At 40.7% G+C, this 26,791-nt stretch overlaps 1 protein-coding gene across 3 annotated transcripts in view; it reads left to right on the forward strand.

The window, feature by feature from the left end:
* The first annotated feature begins 2,562 nt into the window (after positions 1 to 2,562).
* The window catches only part of LOC126188122 (protein nessun dorma-like), a 232,789-nt gene continuing 208,560 nt past the window's right edge, over positions 2,563 to 26,791 (forward strand). For 2 of the 3 annotated variants that reach the window (XM_049929593.1, XM_049929594.1), the window contains exon 1: positions 2,563 to 2,701. The gene's annotated coding sequence lies outside the window, so the exon portion shown is untranslated. The remainder of the gene's footprint in view (positions 2,702 to 26,791) is intronic. The other variant, XM_049929595.1, reaches the window with a different exon arrangement.

The raw sequence follows: 26,791 nt of genomic DNA on the forward strand, positions 1-26,791 counted from the left end.
AGGCTAAGTTAATATGTCAGAATTGAAAGGAGCTGTGGCTACAATAAAAAAGAAAGCTATCAACGCTCAAGTAGCACCGTGTCGAAGTCATCAGCTCAACCTCGCTGTCTCTCGCAGCTACAAAATTACAAGTGTGAGTAACTGGCTTGGTACTATTGAAGAAGTAGTAACGTTCTTTACAGCGTCTAGCAAGCGGTTCGCAACATTGAAGAGTCACCTAAAACACTCGCTGCAGTCACATTGTCAAACGAGAGGGGTTGAGCGACATGATACTGTTATTCAATTCGCAGCTGATCTCGGAACAGTTTGAAAAGTTCTTAAAGAAATACGGTGTTGGAGGGATAGAACAACGCCTGCCAAAACCAATATTCTCCTTCGAGCTCTAATTGCGAATTTATTATTAATCTGTTCACACTGAGTGACATTATGAGCATAACATATCCAGTCAGCAAAATGTTACAAGACCCTAGCTTGGCTGTCGCGATGGCAAAAGCAAAATTATATTCGACGCTCAAGGTGTACGACGGCATGAGAGCTAATGCTGATAGCCACTTCGCTCGTATTGTTGAAGAGGCGAAGGCAGTTGTGGAAGTGTTAGACGTGGAGACGAGTGTTCCTTGTCCTACAGGCAGATAAAGATGCAGGGAAAACTGCGATCATAATGATGATACTATGACATATTGGAAAAGAACTGTTTTTATTCCAAGACTGGACCATGTTACGACTGACATGAGAGAATGTTTTGCTGAAGAAAATATTTATCATTTAAAATTCAACATACTTTTGACCTCACAATTACTGAAACATGACGGTAATGACCTGGCACATAAATTGGATCAGTACTTAACTGAACTACCGTTCATTGAAGAAGAATCACTCTTTGCGATTAAAAAGAGACTGATGTGAGAGATTCTTCAATAAAAGCAAACGATCATAAACTTCCTTAATCATCGTGATTCTGCTATGCAAGCGTTGTGTTTTACCTGCATCTGACTATCCTACTTTGCACACGCTGTACAAAGTATTAGCTTGTCTACCTGCAACTGCTGCTACGGTAGAAAGAAGTTTTGCAACATTGTGGCGTACAAAGACGTGGCTGATGTGGACAGTGAGGGAGGAACGACTTAATGCCTTAGCTCTGTTGAACGCTCACCCTGACATTGATTGTCCTATTGACGATGTAATTAACCAATTTGCCAGGAAGAACAGGCGCTTAGAATACATCATTTAAGGAAAAGAACCACAATTGTTACTTTTTTATATCATTTCACAGATCTCTTACCAGTTATCATACACAGGGTGAGTCAAGAGGAAAGGTAGGTGCTTTGAGACCCGGTAGTATAAATGATGCTGAACAAAAAACTTTTTATGTGCATATGCCCTATTACGAGTGGCTTCCGAGATATAAGACGTTTAATATCACTTTCGTACGTTTTTCTTTGATAATTCGAAAACCCCACACTCCAACGAAAATTAAACTAAATTAAATTTGGTACAAAAAAGGCTCTATTTATTTTTTGTGTAGGACTAACAGTTTGCGCGAAGAGATTGCGGGAATACTGAAAATCTCGCGCGTGAGCTGTAGCTTAGGTACTTTTTGTAGGCCAGTTACAGGTAGTTTTCCGACTTGATTGCCCACAAACTTCCTGTATCAAAATGTCCGTCCAACTTCCTCTGTACTACCACTGTGGTCCTACTGTGCTACGTTGTAAACAATGGCAATGAATAATACAGGAAATAAATAAAAATGTACATTAAAAGTGTTCTATCTCGGAAACCATTCGGAGTAGGACATATGTCCACATCAAGTTTTTTGTTCAGAATCATTAATACTATCACCTTCAAAACACGTACCTTTCCTCCTGACTCACCCTATATATTACTATTTTTCGAAAAGGGAGCATTTTTCCAAACTGCTGATTGCTATGTAATACTCCAATCTGTACTATATTCTCAAATTAATGAAGTGAGCAGTATCATAGGAAATCCTCCATTAACCATCCAAAAGCGGTACGTAGTATGATTACCCTTGCGTAGGCCTATTAAAAAATTTTTAGGTTAAAAGGCTCCTTAAACATCGAATGTGAGGTGTGATTTACATGACGGCGTATGGAAACGTAAATAGTGAACATTAACGCTGCGTGGCTGGTTCTGGAAGCACTGTCAACATCTGAATGGAAAATATTGTCAAAACGTCAATACTTGGTTTCGCACGTCCATTATGTATTGACAATACTGCGAATATTTTGCGGTCCATCAACATGCTCCTTAATATTTCCAGTATTGACAATAACTCAATACACGCCTTCAGGCGGTCAATATATTGGAAGTTTGACAATATTATTGAGCGTGTGTGTGTCCCTCCACGCTATATTGTTCGCGATACATGACTCCAGAGAGCTTTCTTCCATAGATTTTCATTGTGTGTAATTATGCTGTGAATAACCATATGTAACCGAAAAAATATGTTTATAGCTAACACATTCCCGCTCAGAGCTAAATAATCATAATATTAATAATAATAATTAATGATAATAAATTATGTCATTGCTACACGAAAGCAACGTAGACTTTGACCAGAGTTTCTAACTTCTCAAGACTCAAAATAACCGCGCGAATTTGCGATAATGTAAATGAAATTGCAGTTTAACTTGATTGTTCTCGTGATTAAATGTTTTGATGTTGCGTATCTCATTCTGAGGTAAGATCTACTTAATTTCATTAAAGCACATTCTGTTCGATAGTATTTGTATAAAATTAGTGTATGTGTATGTTAGAAATGTGTCAGCTTCACTTTGTTATGTTATTGTCAATATACATTGTCTTGTCTTAGGAAACACGTTGTATAACGAAACTGCGCTGTCTTTAAATATTCCATAAGTATCTCCGTATTTGGCACGTCGAGATACAAAGTTAAACAATGTTTGGTCTTTGTTATTGTCTTACGACGAACGATTTCACTAGTTCTTGAAACATTTAAATGGAGAGAAAAGTGAATTAGTTTGACAGTTTGGATTCCAAATCACTGAAAGAAATTTAATCCACTACTTTTGTAAGTGTAACGTGATAAATTAAGCCGTGGTTTTGTTTATTTCGTCATTTAATGGGCATGCATCCGTACCAAAATTATTTTGTCATGGGCGTACGCTCGAAAGGTGATGTAATATTCTATCCGCCGGCAGAACTTATCCCTAGAATCCTGGGGTACATAGATTCTTGGTAACCAGCTGCCTCATGCTGAGTGTGACGTATACCACATTAAATTGGTACAAGATAAAGTCTGTCAACATTATGAAGTATATGACACCTTTAGGAAGACCTTAGATTTTAAACACGGATGACAAGGTACACATTTCACTCGTGTTGGCTGAATATGTTCAAGGATAACTGGTAGATATGTGTTAATACTATGCCCACTCAGCAAACTGTATCCAGCCACTCATCTTTGCTACATCAAACTTATGTGCTCATCACATTTTGCTTCATTTCTCAATGTTATGTGTAGGTATTTAGTGTAACAGATGAGGCCAGTGAAGCTACATAATGTTAATACTGTGGTGAAAATTACCCGGAAAGTTTCTCCAGCAGATCCGCATGAACTGAATTTTGTCCTTTTTTGAAGAAAGTATCCATTCATGACATCAATCAAAAATTCGCTGCAAGTTACTCTGAATTCCTCTATGTTAAGTCTGCAACAACACTTTCTTGAACAGTAACAAATCTTTGGTGCGAGGCTGAGTGCTGGTGAATTATGCTGGGGTCTAACAGTGCACAAGGCAATAAACAAGGAATAGGCTGTTTATGTATTCATCAAGAGATCTTATCACTATGATAGGCCTATAGAACAGGGTGGCAATTCTTTTCGAAAACCTGGAAGCCTCAGGGAATTACATTTTACCTGGTAAAATTAGGGAATTTCATAAAATCTTAGGGAAGTCTGTTTTTAATGTAAAATGGAAATTTAGTGTCACTGAGTTCCCTAAATTACAAATTTTAAAAGTAGCGTACATAATATTTCAGAGCACGTGAATTATATGAATATTGTACCATATAAATTAACTGTTGCTTATATACATATAGCCTAACTGAGATGAAAGAAAAGTCATTATTTCGGTGTTATCTGCCCCCCTCCCCCATCCCCCTCCCCGTCCTGAATCCTCCCACTAATTTGTCACGAGCTTCTTATGATACCATCTCCCTCCCTCCCCATAGTATCTGGAATTCTCAGGGAGCTTTATTTATTTTTTTCTTTCTTTTTACAAGTTTGATTAGCTACCCTGTAGGACTTGTCATAATACTGTGAAACTAAATATCTTTCATGTACATACACACACAATGTGTACATATGTTTATGAGAGTCAGACATGTTGTTGGCTGAGGCTTTGTTGAAGACATTTGAGTGAATTTATTTAGGAAAGCTACAGAAAATCTAAATAATGATGGCTGGACAGAATAAACTCCACCCTCCTGAATATTTATTTAGTGTTAAAAAATATACTGCCTCATTTTTTGATTCCTTCTGTACAATGTTCTTTTGGTCATTCACAATTTTCTCCAAATGCAATGAAAACGTAGTTTTCCACTGCACCATTATGGTTGGCATGTGGTGATCGAGGCCCGTGAATGTGCATGTTTCCGTGTCCTGCCTTCAGTCCGTATGGAAACCTGAGTGAGCATCCCCCATGATGAGTGAGAAGCTTACAACAGTGATAAGTCAGTACACTGATGCAGTGTAGATAATGCCACATTTGCTTGCAAAAGGGAAATGTGGGACTGTTGCACTATGTCTTACAATGGTCAAAAGATATTGTAACAAAGTCCTTGAATAGCAATAAATTAAAGATTGAGTGATGACTGTATGAATAGTTGCTTTGCTCTGCCTTTAAATCTAAATGTCAGAAGTTTGTCATGAGTGAGTGCAAATTGAGATAGCATTGAATGGCCACTAATGTTTACAAGAACACCGTGAATTATACAGCATGTTTTGATAAACACTGAATTGAATGCAATGAAACATTTCTCTCTTGATGTTATCAATATTGCGTTGTAGTTACTTATGAAAATTGCAGTCAGTGACTGTTGTGGGTGGGACAAGAAGCTGTAAAACGTGAGAATTGTGTGGAGGCGGATCTCTGTGTTAAGTTAATGTTAATTTTGTTATATCAATGTATAATTGAATCAGTAGTTAACATATTTAGATCTCATTTCCTATTTAAGTAAACAAGTAGGAAAGTTTTCTTACTTATAAATTTCAGTACAGTATTACTTTAAAAATGTGAGTACCCAATCATTTCACTTTAAAAAGGCCGTCGGCTTGAAAAATGGAGTGTCTGAACTTCCTGAAAATGCATAATATAAGATGTTCCTTAAATGTTTGATGTATGGGTTTGAGAAAATGGTAAGCATGTTCCAACTCAGTTTAAGATACATACTTCTTATCAGCTTCGAACACTTGGCTGAGACCCCTGCAGATCTCATACATGTAATGTGTATTTCTATGCAGTTGTGGTATATCTGTATTTGCTCAATTTCCTTCTTGCAGTATAAAACTCTAGCAAAATAGGCGTCTGTGACATGATCTTTCCCATGGCTAGTTCTGAACCTGTAACTTTTTGGGGATTAGGTCAATGTGTCTGCGGGTCACCATGATACGGTTCTTCGTTACTAATCTCAGAACCTCTTAAATTAAGCTGTGCAATCATCAGAAAAAATTCTAACTGAGGTCAAATTTGGAACCTTTTATTTAAGTTTCACGTTCAAACAAACACAAATTGAATACTTTTCATGACATAGTTAATCACTCACAACTGTAGAGCTCTTTGCAACCAAACACAAACAGTGAGGACTGTAATCTGTGTATGGCTCATATGGGCACTTTGTATCTCAGCTACGATCACATGAGGCACCAAATATTTAATAAGCTTCCACAAATTATACAAGATTTACCAGAACAAGCATTCAAGCAAATGCTGCATGACTAATTGGCCATTCTTTCTATGATATAAAACAATTTATCAGCTGTAATATTGTACTGCAGTGGTAATAATCAGCCTGTTGTCTCTTTTAAATTATCAATTAAATTGTACTGTATTTGTGGCATTATATGTTGGTGCCCTAATGGCTAAATGACTTTAAAATTATTATTGTCATCTTGTGTCCAAATAGCATAGTTTTTTTTGCAATATCACTTCATCATCACTGATTCTTTAACCCCTTGAATGTTGCTTATTGCATTGTCTTAACAACACATGCTCTTCGAATTTCTTCAGTTGAGACTGAAGCTCAGTGACAGCTTCATCAGTAGTTCCGCTAACAGTAATTTGTTTAAGGTAACACTCCTGCTTGGTCCATTGTGCTATGGGAAGTATTTCACATAGGCCTATATCAAACTTCCCATCAATTAGTATGTGCAAAGTTATGATGCACTTGGTAGTTTCACTTATCATGCATGTTTCTCTTTCAGAGTCAAAGCAAACAAGACTCAAGATCAGTATGAGTACTGAGGAAACTACACTTTTTTTGTAATGAGGAAGTTCAAGTTATTTATTTATTTCTCGATGAGGGTCGACCAAAGCGTCCGATCCCACCCGTCGGCTTTGACCTGTGACGTAAGGCTGTTGTGGGGTGTGACGTCACGACGGCGCGGAATTTAGTTTGAGAGTGGCGTGTTTGTAGGTGTCGTTTTGATGCGATCGGTGGTGCTCTCTGGTGGTGTGTTAGGTGATGTTTTTGGTTTAGTTTGCGAGTGTCGCGTCGTGTGTGAATTTTGGTAAATTGCTTTTTTATGTTGTTGGTAGGTATGGATATGACTAACAGGGTCAACAGTTCTCGGTTGTCGGCTATGATGTCTCTAATAAAATTTCTTCAACTATTCGGATTTTTGGATGAAATCGTGAAGTGTTCAGTATGTCGTGAAGAAATTAGGCTTACTTAAAGTTCCGGCGTCTCGGACCAGGGACGGCTGTATGTGGATAACAGGTCAAGGGAAGTGTTCGATCCCAATGTGTTGCTGTGAATATTGGTATTGGTATCGGGAGATGTTTTTGAGCTATATAATTTATGGGATCGGGCGCTGCTGTTGAGCTATATAGGTCAAGGGAAGTGTCCGATTTCAGATGATATTGTGTTTAGTGGTATTTGGGGAGTTTTGTGATGTCGGTTGCTTTCGTCGTTTTGCGTGGTTTTGTATGGGGGTGGGTGTCTAAATTTGTTTATATTTAGTTTGTCCCCACCCAAAAAAACCCTATTTCTCGCACTTGTCCCGTTAGTGTCATTAGGCTTTTTGTGGAGTGTGTGTGTGTGTGTGTGTGTGTGTGTGTGTGTGTGTGTGTGTGTGTTTGTTTTTTTGATGTATTTTCGTCCTCATAATGTGTACTTAACAACTTTATATGCGCCATATTGGAATCGTGGTTTATGGTCGTTTCCGCCATATTTGTGACGTCATGTGTCAAAGCAGACGGGCGGGATCGGACGCTTCCGTATTTCCCTCGAAGAGACATTGTTGTACATAGAATATACATAAGATTCTGGACATTGTTTAACACAATACTGTTTCTATCATTTTATCGTCTGATACCTTAAAATTACACTAGTTATTATTGGTACATTATTTGTATTTAATTAGTGGTTTTAGTGGATAAGACTGGTATATTATTATTCAGACTAGCACATTATTATTTATCAAACTACTCCTTCAAACTGTAGAAGCAGTGATCAGTTAGATAGGGCTTTACTGCAGCTTTGAACCCTGCTGTGTTGTTTATTGATTGTATGTTACTTGGTAGTTTCCTGAATATCTTTTTTTCCAAGGTGCAGAACTTGGTTTTGGCAGAGCTTAGTTTTTGTATGATACATGTGGAGATCCATTTTTTGCCTCGTGTTGTGAGTGTGTATATCTTCATTTTTGAGGTTGAGTGTGGGATTTTTAGTCGCATACTGCTGCTGTACGAATACTATGGTTTCATGTATATGAAGGCATGGAAGTGGGAGAATTTACTGTTTCCTGAAGAGTGGTTTGCAAGATTTTCTGTGTTTGATTATTTTTTGGATTCTAAATAGCTTGAGGGTCTTGAAAAAAGCTCCCCAGCATTGAGTCGACACTTGCATAATACACACTTTTTAGGCAGTCAGTGCTACAGCAACTTTCTGTCCACTTTCTGGTAAATTTCGCTTAGGAATTCATTGATAGCACTGTTGATTGTGCGGTTCTTCCTAAATCTATTTTGTGCTGTGGATAGGATTTGATATTTTCCCATAAAGGCTGTAAGTCTTTTGTGGAAGAATTTCTCTAGAATTTGTGAGAAGCCAGACAATGGGGCAATTGGCATACATAGTTGCCAACTTCTTCTGTGTTTCCTTTTTTGTAGATTGGATTCAGTTTTGCAATTTTTAGATAAGAAGGGAAAGTCCATGATGCCAGTGAACTGTTGCATAAATATGTTAGTGGTTTTACAATGTGTTCACTACATCTTTTTATTATTTATCAGGTATAGTATCTACTCCTGAGGACTGTCTTGTTTTTAAGGTTTTATGATGGTCAGGATTTCTTCTTCATTTATTGGGTACAGATAGAATGAGGCAGCAAAGCAGTTGATCTTAAGTGGTGATGCTGTGTATTTTGGTTACTTGGAGTAATCTTACTGATTAGTTGCCCACTTTAGTTTGTAAAATACCTGTTGAAGGTATTTTCTATTTTCCTTTGGAATCTTGGTAAGAATATCTGAATTAAAAAAAAAAAAAAAAAGAGAGCTTCCCTTACTGTCATGTTCATATAATGTTTCTGCAAGCTAAGTCTTTCACAGTTGCTGGTCACAATAGATTTGACACTCTTTATGCCATATGTTTGCCTGCTGATTTCATAACTTGTGAAAAAGTTATGTGTTTTGAGCATATTTAGTGCATTGTGAGTGCCGCCTCTAACACCACATCAGAAAAGAAAGCTGACCATTCACATTGCTGATAGAGGCTTGTTACAAAAAATGCTTCCTTAGCACCACTTCTCCTTAGCACTTGCTTCTTCCATACCCTGCACCTACAGATAAAATCAACTGAATTAAAATGTGTGCACTATTACTTTCTATTTGTAAATAACTTGGTTGCTAGTGCTTACTTCTGAAATAACAAAAATTGGAAGATTTCAGGATGTTATTTGAAGGCTCTTCAGCAGTGTAATAGCTAAAGATACTGTTGTGTTCTGGTGTGAATTTCTTTGTTTGTTTATGGTTGCAAAGTGAATAAGAATTATCTGGTCTGCTGTAGGAACTACCTACAGTTTGGAGAAGACATTTTCATGAGATATTAAAGCATGTGTGATATGTGTCTCAATTTTACTTTCATAGGTGCATGGTACAAAGTATGAGTGTAGAGGATGGGCTGTGTGAGGAATATGTTCATACACTCATTTCAAAAGCTGTAACCTCTACCACATTGTGTTGTATTTTAATGCTAGTATTTGGGGAAAAATAGTATTATTTAGTCAGTTTTACAGTCTTATGAAATAGTGACAACAGCAATGATCTTTTAAAAATATTCAAGTTTGTGACTAAAATGTAATTGAACTTGATCTTACCCCTCCCCCCTCCATAAAGTGTAATTTTACCCCTCAAGGGGTAACTACCTCATGTTGGGGTAATATATAAGTTTACAAGATGAAGTTTTCTTGCCAACTAAAAAAATCTTGTTTGCTAGCTTTCTTGTGATTTCTGAGTTTTTAGGGGCTGGAAGGAAGCACATCCTCTAACCGAGAAGCAGATGTGCCAAGCGACTCAGGACATTCATACGATCCTAACTGATCTCAAACCCGTTATCAATGAGTATACATTTTAATTCAAGCCTGTACTTCCTTTTTCTTTCAGATTTCCTTCTGTGATGTTCAATTAAAGAGCTTTCACAGGAGAATGCCTCTATATTTTCCCTTCTTCTTCTTCTTCTTCTTCTTCTCTGTTCTTTCTTTTTCTCTGGGGTGTTGTACTTGCCAGCATCTTTCTTCATCTTTCCACAAAATTTTCTCATATGCCCTGCTGATGTTTTCATAATTTTCTGAATAAATAATAAATATGTATTAGCGAAACTGTTATGGCACTTGTTATACCAATCAACATAATTTAAAAATGACAAAAGATGTTAAAAAGTTTAGATAATAGTAACAATCCAAAAAACTGTGACAATTAGAACACAAGTACTTAACAGGCTTGGACATTTTCAAAGTGAATTGTGCATTATGAGTCTAGGGATGATTTGATTATTTATTTTTCATTTCTGACCAAAAATAACCAGAATAGCTGAGTCAGAGAGTAGACTTTATCAATTCTGTTTTTTTCCAAATGAGGAGCAGAATGTGCATTATTTTTTTTTTTTTTTTTTTTTTTTTTTTTTTTTTTTTTTTTTTTTTTTTTTTTGAATAAACTGAGGTGACAAAAGTCATGAGGTACTGATATGCACACAAACAGATGGCTGTGTATCATCTACACAAGGTGTAAAAGGGTTGTGCATTTATGGAGCTGTCAATTTTACTTGGATGATTCATGAGGAAAAGTTTCCCATGTGACAAGTATTAACAGACACTGAACAGGGAGCTAGATTCAGGGGACATTCCATTTCGAAAATCGTTGACGTCCACAATGTCGAGTGTGTGCTGAGAATACCAGATTTCAAGCATTACCTCTCCCCATGACCATTGCAGTGGCTGGTGACCATGACTTAATGACAGCAGCTGTGTTTATGTAGAGTTGTCAGTGCTAACAGACAAGCAACACCGTGTGAAATAACGACAGAGTCCATACGGGACATATGATGAATGTATCCGTTAGGACAGTGCGATGAAATTTGTCATTAACGGTCTGTGGCAGCAGATGACCTACGTGAGTGCCTTTGCTAATGCACGACTGCTCTCTCCTGAGCAGAAAAAGGACGCCAAGATGTCTCAAATTATGTATGCCTTAAATCGGTCAGAGGATGTGAAAGGATAATTTAAGGTGGTTAATGGAGTACTTTGGAAGAAAAACTTTGATCCGTTGGGAAAGAGGTTGCTACCACTGATCCCTGAACACATGCGCTTAGATGCTCTACAGAAACTCCATGACACACCTGAGACCAGACATTTAGGATTTATTAAGATTTATTAGAATCCACAAGAGCTTTTTCTGGCATGGTTTATTTAGGAGTGCTCGTCACTTCGTTTCGCACTGTCGACAGTGCCAGAGGAGAAAGGCAGTTCCTCAGAAACAACCTGTCTGACTCATACCAATTCCACCAGCTGAAACGCCTTTCCGGCATGTTGGGATTGACCTCCTCGGATGATTTCCAATGTCTGCTAGTGGCAATAGATGGATTATTATTTGCACTGATTATCTAACACGCTATGCCATTACAAAAGCCGTGAAAACAGCCGAAGCATCCGAGGTAGCCAAATTCATTGTGGAAGACATTGTATTAAAACACGGTGCCCCAGGGTTGTTAATTATGGATCGAGGGAAAGTTTTTCAATCAAATCTTGTAACAGGTAAGCCGTCGTTGCAATATTACCCATCACATGACGACTGCCTACCATCCACAAACCAAACGGGCTTACTGAACACCTTAATAAGACCTTGGCCGACATGCTATCAATGTTCAGCAGAGCAACTGGGATGAGGTGCTACCTTTTGTGACGTTTGCCTACATTACTGCCCAACAAGACACCACAGGATTTGCACCATTTTTCCTGGTGCATGGGCGTGGGGGGCATACGATGATGGGCACTGTGTTTCCGTTACATCCCGGTTGACACGGATGACGACTACATCGGCGAGTTGTTAACCAGAGCTGAGGAAGCTCGGTAGTTAGCTCGACTCGGCACGCTGCAGGTTCAAGAAAACGATCACCGAGGGTATGACGTGAGCCACTGCCCTGTCGTCTACCAGCCTGGTGACCTTGTCTGGATCTTCACTCGTGTTTGGAAGATTGGTCTTTCTGAGAGGTTCCTCAGGCACTACTTTGGACCTTATACGGTTGTAAGACAGTTGTCTGATGTTACTTATGAAGTTGAAGATTTCGACCCTGACACAAGACGACGAAAGAGCAGAGATACTGTCTACGTCCTTCAAATGAAGCCCTATAAGGATCCTGCAACCCAGGGTAAATTCAAAGCTCCAGTGACCTGCAACAAGCGGAAAGGTGACAAAGAATGTAGTGACAAAAGAAGTTCTAAGAAGATCACTACCAGGGTGAGCATAAGTCATCAGCAGTCCGAGTATGCGGGACCGATGACTCCTTCCCAGACAAGGTGACCGTAACACCGAGACGCTGTTCTCTTAAGGAGGGAGCAATGTCGCAGTAGAGGCTGAGTAGCACCGTGGTGAGTGGGTATGATACTAAACTGTTGCATGGAGGGTCGTGAGTTCAAAACTCACCCGGACTGTACAATTTTAATTTCTGTATTCAGTTCAAGTACATTCTAGAAGTATCCACAAATGTCAAGAATCATTGTACTGGAATGTTCTGTAGGTGTATGTATACTGTATGTGTTGTGGCCAGTGACAGTGCGCTCCACGCTCTTGCAAGTGCTGAATAAACGTTCGTTAAGTGAAGTTAGTGTTTGTCATTCATCTAATTACAACTTCTTCTATGTGGCAATATCATATCTCATAAAAGGTATAAAATATTTTGTACAAAATAGAAAATTATACACTATGGTAAAATAGTTGTCTTATTCGTTACATTATATTGCATTATCCATAAATATAATATTCTACTCGTTTCATTTCATGTCTAGAGATCACTGTTTATCCGTGATTCTCTTATGCCAGTCTTTACATTATGGTCATATCCATTTTGTTAAATACTAAAATTGTAGGACAGGTTAAGAATTCAGTAATAGACTACAGAATATTTTAAGATTTGAAGGGAATTCGGTGCCGGAAAAGTATTTTCGAAGAAACACTGAAAATAACTTGGGATCCGACAGTCGTCACTCTGCCCACTCCACAGAATTTTAACGTCCCTGGGGGATAGATGTGACCCCACCCAGTTCCCATGGATCTGATATTAACTTCACTTGAGCAAGTGCAGACCATTACTTCTCTTTACATTTTATTGGACATTTTTCCCATTGCAGAATAATCACCACTTCACTAGGCAACATGACATTAGGTGAAGTTATTCTATGTTCTACTCTATCCTGGATAAGTTTGAATCTTTCCACAAGTTGTCTATAACCTTGCTGGTATTATTAAGTTTGGAAGAAGCAATAGTCTAAACATTTCCAGAGGTTGCTCTCGCGGGAACTCTTCGATCCATCACTTCTTCAGATGGTTCTGTCAAACTACATACATTTGTAATATCAAAGTTGGAATTATTCTCTTTGAAATTCTGTCCTACATTATTTACTCGTGTATTGACAACTCGTGTACTGACACCTGTAATTTGCGATTGAATAATCAACATTAATTCCTTAGCCTGATCTACAGTCTCTTTCGAAGTACTTAAACCTTGTCTTACATTATTGTGTTCATTATTGTACACATCTTTTAAAGATTCTAAGTTTTCAATAGGTTTTGAGTCTATATTATTATATTTGACGTCAAATTCAGTTTCCAAAGCAACCGTGCCTTCGCATTGATTACTAGATTCTTTGCTTCGAGCGTCTACTCTGATGTTCAACAAACCTATATTTGTCATTTGAATATTTAAAGTTTCATTCTGTCTCTGATTAAAGTCAGTGAACAGTTGATTTACATGATTGCTTAAAGAACTAGTTAATTCACCTTTCAAATCTATTTTAAGATTTTCTACATAAGTAGTTAAAGCGTCAAATTCAGTCTTTCCCATTCCTTCACATAAATTACTAAAATCCTTACTTTGTTCATCTACTTTAGTACTTAACAATCCTAAAGTTCGCCGGCCAGTGTGGCCGAGCGGTTCTAGGCGCTTCAGTCTGGAACCCCGTGACCGCTACGGTCGCAGGGTCGAATCCTGCCTACGGCATGGATGTGTGTGATGTCCTTAGGTTAGTTAGGTTTAAGTAGTTCTAAGTTCTAGGTGACTGATGACCTCAGATGTTAAGTCCCATAGTGCTCAGAGCCATTTGAACCTAAAGTTGCATTCCGAACACCAAATTAATTATTTGAGTATTCAATGTGTCTATTTCTCTACTTAAATTAGCACTCTTGCATCAAGTTTTTCACTTAAAGTTGCACTTATTTCATTTCTCAGAGAAGTACCCTGGTCATTTATTATATCATTTAATTGAGTATTTACTGAGTCTAATTTAAGACCTACTTCCTCTCTTAAAGAAGCATTTTGGACATTCATTAAGCCTAATTCTTTACTTTGTGCATCTAATTGTAAACTCTGAGCTTTGATGAGATTTGCTAACTCACACCAATCAGGTCCCTCTTTATTAATTCTCATAGCCAGTGCTGGTGCAGAAGTCTCTTCAGCTGGTTGTATGTTTTCCATGGTTTTACCAATTCTAGATCTTGTAATCATTAAAAAACTGAGCATAGTAACTACACTAATAGACTCTAGTGAACAATTTCTTCAACTTTATACTTGAACAATTATTGTTTTTCGCTCACCTGGCATAGAGTTTTAGGCTGCGCCGGTGAGCAAGTGTGGAATCAGCACCTGTGAACTGTAGCTGGTGCTGGTGGCATCGGTTGCTGGTCTCCGCATCGGCGTCGGTGAGCTTTTGTAGAATCGGCACCGGTTATCAGCAGCTGGTGCCAGTGGTGTCGGATGTTGTCTCCGTGCCTGCGATGCATGTGAGAGCTGGATACTCCCCACACCGGATCTTCTTAGTTGAATTATTCTCGTCGTATCTCTTCTTAGTCTAATACGCCAAGGTCTTCTTTCTGTTCTTTTAACGTTATTACTTTCTTAAGTCTTTCACCGTGTTGCATTCCCAAATTTTTTAATTTAATTTTTGGACTTAATCCAGTTATGCGAAACAGTTCTCTTGTCTTGTTATACCTGGTTGCTATGGCAACACATCATATCTTCTGCTTGGATTTCCTCTCAAAATTCCCGTTTCTTCAAGTCCTTTTCACTGGTTGCCATGTTCTAATGCTTTAGATGATAGAATGTGTAGAGTAAATATACAAACTTTATGTTTTAACCAATTAATGATGTATTGGATTATGCAGAATAACATTCTTGTATTTCACATGTAAATATCTCTGTCTTCTCGTATTTCACTCATATTTCGAGCTTTAGAAATGCTTCAATTACATTTATAAATGAGATGGCTTAAGAACGACTCGTAACCTATGAACGTGTCTCATGTCTAGCAAGTCCAGTACGTGAATTTTAATTAACTGTGTTTCAACTGTTCTTCTTTTTTCTCATTACAATAGTCAATGATATAAAACACCACATACGTAAACACTCTATGTTCTTCCAATACGGCTTATGTGGCATGAGCAGCAAACACTTGTCGATGCCGTTTGACTGTCGCGTCTACCTAGTGCTCGTGACTCCTTTTCAGCCTGCACACGGAAACGTGTGTCGCGCAGAATGTACATTCTCTCACACTTACTTTTTAAATATCATGTGTTTGAAACGGTAGGATGACGAGTGGTTCTAGAATTTATGCGGAAATTCTCAAATCGCTACAAATACACTTATTATTTTTTGAAATGTAACAGCACAAACTGGTACATGGGATCCAGCTTGAGGTTTTGTCTTATAGTTAATAGACACTGATTTAAAAGCCTTAACTTCAGTGGGATCTACATCGTATTTAGCTGGTGCTGAGATATCAGTGTAAGATAAATGCATCTTGCCTGCTCTTATCTCCTAAAGAATTTTATTGAAATATGATAAGTTAGCATGAGAGAGTTTGCCTATATGACAGTCTTTCCCACTGGGGTACTTGCCTCGCTCCTTTCAGCATACTGGCATTCAGTATCAGGTGCTGTTTATTGCTTTGAATACTGAGATGATTTTCCATTGGAGCTGTTTGACTGCTTCGTTTCTGTTCTTTTAAATCACAACTTGCTTCACTCACAGGAATATATGTTCACAATAACCTTCCAAGTTGTTGTTGTGGTCTTCGGTCCACAGACTGGTTTGATGCAGCTTTCCATGCTACTCTATCCTGTGCAAGCAGCTTCATCTCCCAGTACCTACTGCAGCCTACATCCTTCTGAATCTGCTTAGTGTATTCATCTCCTGGTCTCCTTCTACGATTTCTACCTTCAACGCTTTCCTCCAGTACTAAATTGGTGATCCCTTGATGCTTCAGAACATGTCCTACCAATCGATACCTTCTTCTACTCAAGTTGTGCCACAAACTTCTCTTCTCCCCAATTCTATTCAATACTTCCTCATTAGTTATGTGATCTACGCATCTAATCTTCAGCGTTCTTCTGTAGCATCACATTTTGAAAGCTTCTATTCTCTTCCGGTCTAAACTGTTTATTGTCCGTGTTTCACTTCCACACATGGTTACACTCCATACAAATACTTTCAGAAAGGATTTCCTTTCACTTAAATCTATACTCGATGTTAACGAATTCCTCTTCTTCAGAAACATTTTCCTTGCCCTAGCGAGTCTACATGTTATATCCTCACTACTTTGACCATTACCAGTTATTTTACTCCATAAATAGCAAAACTCATTTACTACTTTAAGTGTCTCATTTCCTAATACCCTCAGCATCACCTGTTTCCATTAGACCACATTCCATTATCCTCTTTTTGCTTTTGTTGATGTTCATCTTATATCCTCCTTTCTAGACAGTCCATTCGATTCAACTGCTCTTACAGGTTCTTTGCTGTCTGACAGAATTACAATGTCACTGGCGAACCTCAAAGTTTTTATTTCTTCTCCATGGATTTTAATTCCTACTCCAAATTTATCTTTTGTTTCGTTTACTGCTTGCTCTATATAGAGATTGAATATCATCGGGGATAGGCTACAGCCCTGTCTCACTCCCTTCTCAACCACTGCTTCCTTCTCATGCCCCTCGACTCTTATAACTGCCATACGGTTTCTGTACAAATTGTAAATAGCCTTTTATGTCTGTCAATTGAAAGAGAGTGTTCCATTCAACATTGTCAAAAGCTTTCTCTAAGTCTACAAATGCTAGAAATGTAGGTTTGCCTTTCCTTAATCTGTCTTCTAAGGTAAGCCATAGGGTCAGTATTGCCTTGCGTGTTTCAACATTTCTGTGAAGTCCAAAATGATCTTCCTCAAGTTGGCTTCTACCAGTTTTTCCATTCATCTAAAAAGAATTCATGTTAGTATTTTGCAGCCATTACTTATTAAACTGATAGTTTGGTAATTTTCACACCTGTCGACACCTGCTTTCTTTGGGATTGGAATTATTATAATCTTCTTGAAATCTGAGGTTATTACACCTGTCTCGTACATGTTCCTCACCAGACAGTAGATTTTCGTTGTGGCTGGTACTCCCAAGGCTATTAGTAGTTCTAATGGAATGTTATCTACTCCTGGGACCGTTTTTTGACTTGGGTCTTTCAGTGTTCTGTCAAATTCTTCATGCAATATCACATTTCCCATTTAATCTTCATCTACATCCTCTTCCATTTACATAATATTGCCCTCGAGTACATCGCTCTTGTAGAGACCCTCAGTCTATTCCTTCCACCTTTCTGCTTTCCCTTCTTTGCTTAGGATGGGCTTTCCATTGAGCTCTTGAAATTCATACAGGTGGTTCTCTTTCCTCCAAAGGTCTCTTTAATTTTCCTGTAGGCAGCATCTACCTTACCCTAGCGATACAGGTGTCTTCATCCTTTATATTTGTCCTCTAGCCATCCCTGCTTAGCCATTTTGCACTTCCTGTCGATCACATTTCTGAGACGTTTGTATTCCTTTTTGCTTGCTTCATTTACTGCATTTTTATATTTTCTCCTTCCATCAATTAAATTCAATATCTCTTCTGTTACCAAAGTATTTCTACTAGCCCTCAGCTTTTTACCTACTTGATCCTCTGCTGTCTTCACTATCTCATCTCTCAAAGCTGCCCATTCTTCTTCTACTGTATTTCTTTGCCTAGTTCTTGTCAGTCGTTCCCTGAAACTCCCTACAACCTCTGGTTCTTTTAGTTTATCCAGGTCCCATCTCCTTAAATTCCTACCTTTGTGCAGTTTCTTCAGTTTTAATCCAGAGCTCATAACCAATAGATTGTGGTCAGAGTCCACATCTGTCCCTGGAAATGTCTTACAGTTTAAGACCTGGTTCCTAAATCTCTGTCTTACCATTATATGATCTATCTGAAACCTTCCAGTATCTCCAGGCCTCTTCCACATATACAACCTACTTTCATGATTCTTGAACCAAGTGTTAGCTATGATTAAGTTGTGGTCTGTGCAAAATTCTACCAAGCGGGTTCCTCTTTCATTCCTTACCCCCAATCCATATTCCTTCTCTTCCTTTTCCTGCAATCACATTCCAGTCCCCCATGAATACTAAATTTTCATCTCCCTTAAGTATCTGAATAATTTATTTTGTCACATCATACATTTTTTTTCAATCTCTTCATCTGCAGATCTAGAAAGCGTATAAACGTGTACTGTTGTGGTAGGCATGGGCTTTGTGCCTATCTTGGCTACAATAATGTGTTCCCTATGCTGTTTGTAGTAGCTTATACACGTTCCTATTTTTTAATAAATTATTAAACCCACTCCTGCATTACTGTTATTTGATTTTGTATTTATAACCCTGTATACACCTGACCAGAAGTCTTGTTCCTCCTGCCACGGAACTTCACTAAGTCCCACTATATCTTACTTTAACCTATCCATTTTCTTTTTAAATTATCTAACCTACCTGCCCGATTAAGGGATCTGACATTCCACGCTCTGATTCATGGAATGCTAGTTTTCTTTCTCCTGATAATGATGTCCTTCTGAGAAGTCCCCGCCCAGAGATCCAAATGGGGGACTATTTTACCTCTGGAATATTTTACCCAAGAGGAAGCCATCATCATTTAACCATACAGTAAAGCTTCGTACCCTCAGGGAAAAATTACGGCTGTAGTTTCCACTTGCTTTCAGCTGGCCACAGTACCAGCACAGCAAGGCCATTTTGGTTGATGTTACAAGGCCAGATCAGTCAATCATTCTGACTGTTGCCCCTGCAACTATTGAAAAGGCTGCTGCCCCTCTTCAGGAACCACATGTTTGTCTGGCCTCTCAACAGATACCCCGCCGTTGTGCTTGAACTTACAGTGCGGCTATCTGTGTCGCTGAGGCACGCAAGCCTCCACACCAACGGTAAGGTCCATGGTTCATTGGGGGGGGGGGGGGGGGGCACCTTCCATAATCACTATTTAAGTCTAGTCTTCTCCACTAAAATTCCACAAAGTGGCATTAGCTGTCAGCCAAGTCACATACCAGCTATCGTCAAGAAACAGAGTTCAACATTAGTTCAACATTGCATGCACAAACTGAATAGACAGCTCCCATCAGCCGCATGCTGAGAGTCACTGATATCCGTAACACATTAAACAAATTATGAGAAAACCCGGCAATTTGGTAAACTAAGTAGCATGTGAGAGTTTTTGAAAGACCTCAACATATGCATAGTTTTGTAAAAAGGGGTGGTATTCTCTCTGCTGTAACTGTGGAATAGAGCAAGTTTTGATATAGCTGCTGCACAGGCATGTATAGGAAACTGAACAGTAGGTATTTTGAATCAAAGAACTATGGAAAAGAAAATACATAGAATGGATTTTGAGAAAACAGTTCTCAATTTAAACATCACTAATACTGATTTAATAAGAATTGTGAAAGAAGGTTAATTACATGCAAGGACTCTGGGGGCACTGGAAGAATTCCGACTGAATACATAATTTTAAGACAAAGATTTCAAAACCAGATTGTAAACATTTCCAGGAGCAGATGTTTACTTTGAACACAATTTGTTGGTTATGAACTGCAGATTATAAGTGAAGAAATCCTAGAAAAGTAATAAATTAAGCTGATGGGATCCAGATAAATTGAAAGAACCATAGGTTGTAAGAATTTCAGAGGCAATATTGAAGTGCAGCAGGGTAAAGGAATACAACAGAAAATAAATAAGTAGCATTGAGAAAAAAAATAGTGAAGAAGGCAGCAGAGGATCAAATAAGCAAAAAACAAAGGCCTAGTATGACTACCTGGATAACACAAAGGATATTGAATTTAACTGACAAAAGGAGAAAATATAAAAAATGCAGCAAATGAGACAGGCAGAAGGAAATGCAGACAGATAAAAAAATAAAATTGACAGAAAATGCAAGGATTTACTCATTTCCACCATTCTTGAGGGCATCACATCGGCAACTATTCTCGTTCACCAAATTATGCAATAATTGCATAGAACCGTCAGAGTTCACCTGAGGTGTGAGCAGTCACCTAAGGCAGGTGTGCTTCGCTCCCCTCTATGGCGGATCCCCAGAAGGAAGGAGCGTGTCACCACAGACGCTGGCAATCGTGGAGGATTCATTTGTGATAAGTACATCAACTCCATCAATACAGCCTCTGTTTAATAAAAAGAAATGCAGTGAGGCCAAAGACGTGACGAATTTTCCAGTTGCACCCTGCTACTTTGTGGTGTCTTGCATGGGAGGAGGTCAGAACTTTTCTACAGTGAACCCAGTCATCATTCAGAAAGGTGTGGACATCATTGCAGGCCCACTAAATTCCTGCACTCGCTTACACAATGGAATTTGGCTTCTAGAGACAGACAGTGTCCTTAAAACCCAAAGACTGCTTAAGCTATGCTCCTCTGTGGACACCCTGTTTGTGCAGAGGCTCATCGAACACTAAATTTTTCATGTGTTGTCACAAATGCTTGATGGTATGACTAAGGGAGATAATGTATTATCTCTCTGATCAGGACACAACCACAGTCCATTGGGTTATGGAGAGGGTTTATGCAGAATTTGTGCCTACCAGCACCCTTTTCTTAATGTTTGATCAAGTGGAGCTCCCACCGAAGGCTGAGGCAGGCTATGCATTCGACAACAGTAGACCCTACTTACTGAAGTCAGTGCATTGCTACCAATGTCAGTGATATAACTGTACTCACAAATCCTGCAGAAAGAACCAAATGTGGCAAGGATGTTTGTGAGGGAGATTGCGCCCCCTCCTTCTTTCCACGGCATCTACTGCACTGGCAGCCATGTTGTTTCATTCCACGCCTGCCCTGTATATCTTGATGAGTGAGCCATTGAGGAGATCCAGGTGAAGGAAAAGGTACCCCTCAATGTTGTTCGCAAAATGTTAGCTAGCTGAAGCCTTGCATACCACTATCCAGCAGTTACAGTACATGTCCCACGAAAGCTATGGCTGTGCAGGCCTGCGGCACCTTATTCAGTGCTACGGTTGTGAAATCGTCTAGTGCTAAGGTGACATCCTCTCCTGTGCCCACTACAGTTGCCCAACACACCAAAAAAAAAAGCTTCACCCACACTGGTGAAGTCACCAGAAGAACGGAAATTTAAAAAGGAATATCCACAAGATGACTCTTTGCGCACCTCGAGTCAGCAGATGTCTGGGTCCACATCTGGCAAATGTAAAAGTACTAAGAAGTCGAACAAAAACAACAGTTCTTCCCCTTCTCCACCTTGGTGAACCTCTACAACAGTGACTCGGTGTGACAACTCTGTCTGGCCGACTTACATTTCACCAGTACAAATCCCCTGAAGAAATAATGGAATGGTATCCTCCAGCCTCAGAACCCTATAATAGTATGCAGCCAAAATCTAGCACTCATCAATCACTGAAGTAATTGCCCCTTATAAAAGAAATATATGGTATCATGTAATGTGGTCATTCTCTAATGGAACATTTGTGGCATCAAATCACACAGGGCAGACTTACAGCTGCTATTGTGATGGCAATGCCGCCTGCTTTGTGCCTCCGAGAAAAGAAATTACACCCTCAAGACTTTTGACCTCTTTATACTTCACTCTTTCTTTCAGATTCCACACACACTTTCTCACACTTGAATCTCTCATTCTTTAATGCACGTCTCGCCCGCTGTGTAGAGTGGACTGTTCTCTCAGACACGTACTCAAGTGACAAATGCTATCCTTACTGCCACAGAACGTTCCATGTTCGACAAGTAGGGTTTGCATATACCCCCCTGGTATGGGCCGGGCCCAGGGAGGGGTGGTTGCCTGAGCTGTAACCTTCCCAAATTGTCAATTTGTCCCTCTGTCAGGTGTTTGGGAAGTGTGACCTGTTGTGTGAACAATCACCTAAGGTTGGTACACCCCCTTTTGAAGGGAGCCCCCAGTTGGAAGGAGCGTGTCATTGGAGACGCTGGCAATCGTGAGGGATTTCCTCATGATGTGTCAATCATCTTCCCACTCAGCATCCACTAAACATAAACATAATGAGGGTAATGCTTCACAGATCCTTTCCGCTGCACCACGGTTCCTCGTGTTCTCACATACTGAAGACAGTCAGTCCTTGGCCATGGTAAATCTGTTTATTATTCAGAAAGGTGTTGATGCAATTGCTGGTCTTGTGAAATCTTTCCCTCGTTTACGGAATGGCACTTTGCTTTTGGAGACCACTTCTGATTCTCAAGCACAACAACTGCATGCTGTCTCGCTTCTCCACGGTTCGTGTCAAGGCCCATAGGACTTTGAATTCTTCCTGTGGTGTAATTTACGCCAGGCTGCTTGACAGTCTAACCGAGCCTGGAATCCAATCTTATGGCTTTGATCAGGGTGTTATTGCTACCCATCGTGTAATGAAAAAGGCTGATTCCTCCTTAGTGCCCACCCGCACTGTCTTTCTCACCTTTGATAGAGTGGTGCTTCCATCCAAGCTCAAAGCAGGCTATGAAATTATCACAGTTCTGAACCCGATGTGCTGCTACCAGTGTTATTGTTTCAACCACACTAGAACGTTTTGTCAACACCCAGTCAAATGTGTCGCCTTTGGTAGGGATGCACACGAGGGTGATTGTCCACCTCCTTCTCCCTGCTGTATCAACTGCAATGGTGGCCATGCTGTCTCCTCTCGGGATTGTTCTGTGTATCTTGATGAGCGGGCTGTCCAACAGGTCCGGGTAAAGAAAAAAAGTCCATGCTCAGTCACTCGAAAGTTACTGGCTAGTCGCAAACCCTGTGCTTCCCTGTCTGGTACCTAGTTCTGTTCTTGTTGCCCTTCGCTCCATGAAGGACATGGCCATGCAGGCATGCGACCTCCAATTCAGATCTGAGGTTGTGAAATCACCCAGTGTCAAGGTAGCATCGCCATCCCCCCATCCAGTTATGCAACAACCCATCAAACTCTCGCCTCAAGGGGCGAAGCCACCAGCTACACGACCGGTAGGTCGGAAAGAACAGAAGGAGTACTCCAATGATGACTTCCTCGTCACTCCAGCCAAGCAACACCCGAGTCTTCCTCTAACTGGAAGGGTTGAAGAAGTCCACCAAAGGTAAATGGTCTTCTCCTTTGCCAACTCATTGGTCCTCATAGACAGTGTCACCATGTGGGACCCTAGCCTGACCAGCCTCTGTATCGCTGGTGTGACGGCCAACCATTTTCCAGCGTTGGGCTCCACTGACTGACCTCACATGCACACCGATGCTTCTGTGGACCCCATGGAGCAAGATCCTCCTGCTTCTGTCTCCTGTAGTAGTGACTCTACACTGGCTGTCACTCAGTGGCTGCCGAGTTGACATCCCTACATCTCTTCCTCCTCATGATTGTTCTTGAATGGAACGTTCGCGGCCTTCGGTCCCACAAAGAGGATTTGTTGCTGCTTGTAGCATCGCAGCACCCCTTTTACTCTGCCTTCAGGAAATAAAATTGCTCCCTTGCGACTGCTTTGAGCTTTCACATTACTTACTGATTTGTTTTGACCTTCCCCCTGAGGTCGCCATTCCACCTCATGGGGGCGTCGTGCTGCTCATATGGGGTGACATTCTTAGTAAGTCCATCTCCCTGACTACCTGTCTTCAAGCTGTTGCAGTTCGCCTGTTCCTTCCCTGCCTGACATTTCCCCTCTGTACCATATATGTACCTCCGTCATTTGATGTCACCAGGGCAGACTTCCTGCAGCTTGTTGGGCAGCTACCTCCCCCATTTTTGCTACTCGGTGACTTTAATGTGCACCATCCCCTTTGGGGTTCTCCCAGGACCTGCCAGAGAGGTGCCCTCTTGGCTGACCTTCTTAACCAACTTAACCTCTTCCGCCTTAACACTGGAGCACCCACTTTCCTTTCTGACTTCTCGCACACCTATTCCCATTTGCACGCCCAGCTTGCCCATCGTCTTGAGTGGTCCATTCTTTCTGACACCAACTTGAGCGACCATTTCCCGTGTGCTCTCCGTTTGATGACTCCTACCCCATCTGTGTGCATGCCCAAATGGCAGCTTACTAAGGTTGACTGGCAGCTTTACTCCTCCCTGGCAACCTTCAGAGAACAGGGTTTCCCCAGTTGTGATGACCAGGTGGACTATCTTACCAATGTTACCCTTACTGCTGCAGAGCGTTCCATTTCTCGCACTTCCTCTTTACCACATAGTGTCCCCATCCCTTGGTGGACTGAGGCATGCTGCGATGCAATTCGTGCATGGAGACGTGTTCTCCATGTTTTTAACCATCATTCATTATAAACTGATTCGTGCAAAGTGTCATCTCGTTCTTCAGGATAGCAAACAAGCCAGCTGGATTTCAATCACTAGTTCGTTTAACAGTTCCATTCCTTCCTCTGTCGTGTTGGCCAACCTCTGACGGCTCTCTGGGACCAAGATCCATTTCCCCATTTCTGGCAGCTGATGTTATCGTGGACCCTATTGCTATCTCCAACACTTTGAGCCACCATTTTGCGGAAGTTTCGAGCTCTTCCCACTATCACCCTTCCTTCCTCCATCAGAAACGAGCAGAGGAGGCTCGGGCAATACCCTTCTCTTCTGCGAATTGTGAGTGCTACAATGTCGCCTTTACTATGAGGAGACTTGATCTTGCTCTCAGTTCATCCCGATCCTCCGCCCCAGGGCCGGATGCCATCCACATTCAGATGTTGCAGCACTTTTCACTTGCTGGCAAGTACTTCCTGCTTAACACATACAAATGCATCTGGGCAGAGGGCACATTTCCCAGATGTTGGTGTGAAGCCACCATCATACCCTTACCTAAGCCCAATAAGGACAAAAACCTTCCTTCTAGCTACCGCCCCATCTCTCTTACCAGCTGCATTTGCAATATGATGGAACGTATGATTCATGCCCAGCTGGTATGGTGGCTAGAGTCTTGCAATTTACTGATGAGTGCACAGTGTGGATTTTGAGCAAACCGTTCTGCAGTTTAACATCTTGTTACTTTGTCCACCCATGTCATGAATGGTTTTCTGTGGAAATCCCAGACTGTGGCCGTGTTTTTCGATTTGGAGAAGGCAATCGACACCTGCTGTAGAACTGATATCCTCCAGACTCTTTACATGTGGGGCTTCCGTGGCTGCCTGCCACGTTTCCTTCAAGCATTTTTAAAAGATAGAGTTTTTAGAGTGCAAGTGGGTTCTGCCTTGTTGGACACCTTTATCCAGGAAAATAGTGTGCCTCGGAGTTCCATCCTGTCGTCCTCTTTGCTATTGCTATTAACCTTATCATGGTCCGTCTCCCAGCAGACATCTCCGGCTCCCTTTTTGTTGACGATTTTGCCATCTATTGTAATTCTTCACAGACCTGTCTCACTGAGCGGTGGCTTCAGGGGTGTCTTGATCGTCTTTACTCCTGGAGCATCGACAATGTCTTTCGCTTTTCCACTGACAAAACCAACTGTATGAATTTCGGGCAATGCAAGAGGTTTCTCCCACCATTTTTATATCTTGGACCTGTTGCCCTTCCGTTGGTAGAAACTACGAAATTCCTTGGGCTCATGCTCAATAGGAAACACTCTTGGTACTCCCATATGCAGTTCCTCAAAGTACTCTCCACCATCGTGGCATCCATTTGGCCACAGGCACCTTTTACACCAGCCTGGTTGAGAGTCTGTATGCTGAAGCTGCTGAACTACCCCTATCCTACTGCCATGACTTTCTCCTCAGCAGGTTTGCATGCCGTTTGTCTGCCATGTGTGGCCACCCGTCCTATGCCTCCTTTTTTGATGATTCCTTTGACCATCCATACGGGGCTCGTCCTTCTTCTGTATTACCTCCTGGAGTCCACTTTCAGCACTTACTGTGGCGGCTTAACTTCACACTACCTGCATCTTTCATGGTGGGTGTGAACCCTTCACCACCTTGACTTCATGAAGCGGTCCATGTTAACTGTGGCCTTCATTTGCTTCCTGAGGACACTACTCCAGTCTCGGTCTATCGCCTTTAGTTTAATGACCTATGCCTGGAACTTCGCAATAGTACATTTGTGTACACTGTTGGCTCTCGGATTCACCGTGGGGTCAAGTGTGCCTTCATCATTGGCACCTGTGTCTTTTGATACTGGCTTGCGGCACACTCCCTAGTATTTACAGCTGCTCTTTGCTTTGTATCAGGCGATGGAGTACATCCAGCAGCATAGCCTTTTCAATTGTGTCCTATGCTCAGACTCACTCGCTGCCCTTCAGAGTCTATGTGCACTGTACACCGCCCATTCCTTAGTGCAGCGGGTCCAGGAAAACTGTCAACTGCTCACTCGTGGTGGAGCCAGTGTGATGTTTCTGTGGGTCCCTGGTCGTGTCAATCTGCCAGGAAACGAGGCTGCTGACGCTGCTGCCAAAGCTGCAGTCCTCGTACCTCAGCCTGCGAGTACCTAGATTCCCTCTGATGATCACTGCATTGCCATTTGTCAGGAGGTGGTGTACCTTTATCATTGCCAATGGTCCTCCCTTCACCGGAATTAG

This window comes from Schistocerca cancellata, chromosome 5, assembly GCF_023864275.1.
Source record: "Schistocerca cancellata isolate TAMUIC-IGC-003103 chromosome 5, iqSchCanc2.1, whole genome shotgun sequence".
NCBI lineage: Eukaryota > Metazoa > Arthropoda > Insecta > Orthoptera > Acrididae > Schistocerca > Schistocerca cancellata.